This window comes from Callorhinus ursinus, unplaced genomic scaffold (assembly GCF_003265705.2).
Source record: "Callorhinus ursinus isolate GAN/ISIS: 27379988/994484 unplaced genomic scaffold, GSC_fseal_2.0 scaffold13, whole genome shotgun sequence".
Classification (NCBI taxonomy): Eukaryota; Metazoa; Chordata; class Mammalia; order Carnivora; family Otariidae; genus Callorhinus; species Callorhinus ursinus.
Window position 1 is genome coordinate 13934998 of NW_027397075.1, and position 5352 is coordinate 13940349.

The window sequence follows — 5352 nt, forward strand, 5'->3', positions numbered from 1 at the left end:
TCTTCCTTGTCCCAGACTGACTTCGGAGAAGAGAAATCTTCACTCCGCGTCTCCACCCTACCTGCTCTCCCACCCAGCTCCCTGCCTTTGCCAAGGTCACCTGTGACTGCGATTTCTCTAAGCTGAGGGATGTTTGCCAGGTGGAGTGGGCTTCTTTGCCACTTCACCACACCCTCCCACCTCTCTCCAGCTCACCCCCTACAGCTCTGACACCCTCATTCCTTCTTCCTGGGGGCACAAGGAGGAGCAAGGACAGGCCCAGGCCCTGCCGCCTCAGCCTCACTGCCTGTCTTGGTGTTCCCAGGGTTCCCCCTGCCCCGCCCCACCCGCGGCAATCACGTCCTCCATCTCACACCATCCTGTCCCTCGCCTGATGGCCCTCTGAGCAAGGAAACACCCAAGTGCAGGCCACAGGCCTGGCCCCTCACCACTGCAGGCATGGAGGACCCGGGGTCAGGGGAGTGCAGGCCAGGGAGCCAGTGCTGGCTGGGGGACTGTGTGCAGAGGGAGAATTCAGACCAAGGGAAGAGGGGGTACCCCACTGTCAGGAAGCAGCGCAGTCAAAAACACAGAGGTGGGCAGAGCACACAAGCCCGCTGTGGCTGAAATCCTAAGACTTGGGAGACATTTCCCTCCTTGGGCTCGGGGAGCAGGTCAGCTTCGCTCCCTGTCCTCTCGTTTTCTGCACCGTGTGAGAGGTCACACTGGGTCTCCGATGGGGCTGCTGACACCTCAAACCAGCATGTCTCAAACTGAGCCCACCCCACCCCCACCTTCCATTCTGTTCCACTCTGTTATTTCCATTTTGGGCAAAAGACACAACCATCCACCCAACTGCTCGCAGCAGAAGCCTTGAGTCACCCCACTGCTCACTCCTCGTTACTCACCGAGCCCTGAGATCCCGCGGCTTCCTGGCTCCTAGCTCTGCCCCCACCGTGCCGCTGCGCCGCCCTCTGGCTGGGGTCTCCTCACAGCCTCTAACCGGGTTGGCCTGCTCAGTCTTAACCCCCCGCCCCCATGCGTTCTTCCCCAGAAAGCCACAGGCTCTTTCTAACTGGCACGCCTGACCAGCCACTCCGTTCCTGGAATCCTTCAGCATCTTCCTGTCACAGGCCGGACCCTTCGGTGGTCCCTCCCGTTTATCCCCAGCACCAGCCCCCTGCCCCCACTCTCGTCCCATCATGCTGCTCTCCCCTCACCTGTGTCCTTGAGCCTGTGGCTTTCTCTGCACCAACTACTCTCTCCTTCCCTTCCTGTATAGGGACGGCTACTCAGTCCTTAGAGCACCACCTCCTCCAGGAAGCCCTCCTGATCTCCCCTCCTCCCTTCTCAGACCCCTCCTTCATCCCTCACACTCCATTATTACCTTTTTTCACTCAATACCTCCCCCACTGAGGGTCTCTGTGCCTCTTTGTCTGCATCCCTGATCCCTGGTAGGATGCCTGGCACATATAGCTAACGTCTACTGATCACCAAGTGTGTGCCACACCTGTCCTAAGCATTGTTAGTGTATTATATAATCCTCATAAAGACCGTTTGAGGAAGATATCACCATGACTCTCATTTTGTGGACAAGGAAATGGGCCTCGGAGGGTCAAACGTCTTGCCCTGGTCAGCCCGCTAGGGAGAAGTCGGATTCAAACTCTGACTCCCAGCGGGGCTGAGCCCATGTGGCTTATGACACCATCTTGTCTCCTACACCAGGGCTCGGGGAGCATCCAGTGACCAGTCACGGGGCCAGGAGGGACCCAGGGCGCCTTCCCCTTGGCCCCCCAGCACCAGGCAGGGCTGGGGGAGGGGGTGTGGCATGTGACGGGGGACACAGGCCTCTGCCTTCCCCATCACAGCTAGGTCCCCAGCTGAAAATCACAGCATTGCAAGACCCTTGGCCCATCATTGCACAGGTGGGGATTTCTAGGAACAAAGGGAGGGCTTTGGGAAACTCAAGCCAGAGACCCTGATAGGGAGAGCTACAGAGAGATGGGGGGAGGGAGTGCCCTGAGTCCCCAAGAATTCTAATGAGGATAAAAAGACTAAAAGGTGGTGGCAGAGGGAAGTCCAGTAGCACTTGGCAGAGCCCCGAGGGAAGGCAGGGGGACAGCTAAGGAGATAAAGACCAGGAATAACTTTCCAAATGATTGGAAAGATGAACTTATCCCAAGGAAGCCATTTCAACAAAGAAAGGAGTAGTCTGGCAGCTGATGGCGCTAGCCTTATTAAGAGCATCAGGACACTGCGGGGTGCCTCCTCCCTGTGGAGAGTCCCATTCTTCCGAGTCACAGTGAAGACACGCCACAGGGGCATAACGCTAAGAGATGGCACCCGCGCTCTTGCTTGGCTGGATGAGTGCTCTGTGTGGCCCAGGCAAGGCTGGGATGAGATCGAACAAGACCGTATTAGTGCCATGGGAGGGGAATGGGCAAAGGCGATCTTTCTGGTATGATTTTTATTTTTATTTTTTTTAAAGATTTTATTTATTTATTTATATGAGAGAGAGAGAGAGAGCACATGAGAGGGGGAAGGGTCAGAGGGAGAAGCAGACTCCCTGCTGAGCAGGGAGCCTGATGCGGGACTCGATCCTGAGACTTCAGGATCATGACCTGAGCCGAAAGCAGTTGCTTAACCAACTGAGCCACTGAGGTGCCCCTCTGGTATAATTTTTAAAAATTAGGGTTTATATTGGGGTGCCTGGATGACTCAGTCGGAAGAGCACACAACTCCTGATCTCTGGGTCATGAGTTCAAGCCCCATGTTAGGTGTAGAGCTTAACTTAAAAAAAAAAAAATTAAGCATAAAATGATAGGATTTTTCAAAAGATTTTATTTGAGAGATAGAGAGAGAGTGAGAGCACACAAGCAGGGAGAGGGGCAGAGGGAGAAGCAGGCTCCCTGTGGAGCAGAGATCCTGACGCGGGGCTCCATCCCAGAACCCTGGGATCATGACTTGAGCCGAAGGCAGACGCTTAACCAACTGAGCCTCCCAGGTGCCCCAAAATGATAGGACTTTTTAAAATAAAAAACATCCCCCAAATAAAAACGTCCTCTAGGTAAATACAGCGTGGTACAATCAGGACCTGACACCCACCACCATCCCTGGTAGAGGGAGCCCCGGGGCCAGCCCTGACCCCCAGGGGTGGTGTGCGGTCCACTCTCTGGGCTGCTGGGAAGGAAGGGGGCCAGGCACCCTACCTGGCATGGGCAGCAGCTTCTCAGGGTGCCCATAAGGGGTATCGTGTGCCCTGGACCCTCCATCCGGTCTGGCCTCATTCAGGGTTTACGTCCACCAGCCAGAGTTTACAACTGCTTTCAACCCTCAGCCACCCATTTAACATTTATTGAGCATCTACTGTGTGCAGGCACCAAGCTAGGCTCTGGGATACAAAATCGAGGAAGAGGGCTCTTACCCTGCAGGAGCTTGCAGTCCCGGGGGGCTGGATGTGCAAACGATGATGTCCCAGAACTGTGGTTGCTGGATGCAGAGATGATACAAAAGAGGGGTGGGGCCAGGTAGTTTGGACGGCCTTTGAGGGGTGGTCTCTGAACAAGGTCCTCACAGATGAAGGGGGTCTGGAGCAGGGGAGAGCCTGGACCCGGTTTGTCCCTAACTCACAGCCTGTCCCAAGCACGGAACCCAGCTGCTGAGATGGAAGCAGGTGCTCACGTGTCAGTGTGGATGGTCCCTGAGCGGGGGTTAAGGGACCCCCAGGAGGCAGAGGAAGGATACACAGGTGTGTTCCCTGAACATGGTTGCAGAGGCTAATGGCGGTGACCCCTGGGACCGCAGGGGAAGATCTCCCACGAGGACACTCAGGCACTACGTTGATGCTCTGGTAGGGTGCACCCTTCATCTGGTCAGAACCCGTCAGACTGGAAGCCCTGGGAAGTAAGTGCTAAACGGGCACAGGCTTCCTTTGGGGGAGACGTTGTGGAACTAGAGGGAGTGGGGACGCACCGAGTCACTCACCGCAGAAGGGTTAACAAAGTACTTCCATGCTGGCTAGACGTGGGGACGCGAGCTGGGCCACGGCCACCGTGGACCAGGCCCACAGAGGGGCCGTGTGACGGCAGGTGATGGTGGGCGCGGGGGTGGGGGGTGGGGGCCCGCCCCGGGGAGGGCTGAGCTCCACGCAGACACGGGTCACTGTCACTGAAGCTGAGCCAGCTGAGGGAGGCAGGCATCCGGAGTGTCAGAGGCTACAGCTCTACACCCAGGGCCATCCCCCACCCCGGGAGCAGGCCCGTTCCACTGTCTCGAGGTCGATCACAAAATGACACAAAGTTAAGCATGCTTACAGGAAGTTGTTGCTGCAGGGAGTTTGGGGGTTGGGGGGCACTCCCCCCACCATGGGCCTCAGAAATGCTCACCCATCTCCCCCCAAGAATTGCCCCGCACGGGACAGCAGCACAGGGGTTCTTGATCAGGGGCCTCCAGGCTCAAGGTGGGTAGCGGGGGAGGCCGGCTCCTAGGGCCTCAGGGAAAGCATCCCGGGGCCGGAGCACCCCAGCTACTGAGGGCTGGGGAACTCCACCCCCGAAAGCAGGCCTGTGTAAAGGCCCTGAGGCAGCCGAGGAACTGAAAAACAGCAGGCTGGGCTGGAGAGCCGGCCCTGGGGGCCAATACAGACCTGGGCCAGGCCACCCTCAGGGCAGGGCAGCAGGAAGGGGCTGAGGGGAACCAGAGTGTTGTGGGGGGCAGCCAGAGAGAAATGGGGAGCGGCAGGGACAGGGGTGCTGCCTGCAGTGTGAGGAAGATAAAGAGAGAAGCAGTTTCCCAGCACAGGCAGGGGCCTCGGCAGCCCCAGCAGGGGTGGAGGGGTTGAGGGGTGCCAGCGCAGGCCGGGCTCCAGCAGCTGGGGGGGGGAGGGGAGCCCCTCCAGGTTGGGCATCTGCCCGGTTGCAGAGAAAACGGGTCTTGCAGTTTTCTTTATAGGATATCGGTACACCCAATTAAAATGCTAGTTATTCGAAAAGACATTCATGTGGATTGATACAAACTCCCAGATAAAATACTCTCATGTCGCACGAGGACTTGTTGATACTGGGCTTCCCGTGGGACAGGGATCTGTGCGATTCTAGACTGAGACTTTGGACCTAGGTTCCTGGTGGCTGCCCCCCTCGTTCCTCATGCCGGCCCCGTGGGTCAGCAGGACGGGCACCATGAACAGGAGTAAACAAAATCAGGACAGACTTGGCCTGCGCGGGCCGCACACAGTGCAGCAGAGCGTGGTGGAGAGTGATCCTCCCTCAGGCCGGTGCCTCCTGGTCCCCCGCACACCTCCATGGCATCATTCCCAGACACCCCGCACCCATCACCTCCCATTCCACCGAAACGTTCTCACAGCCAATACTTCAG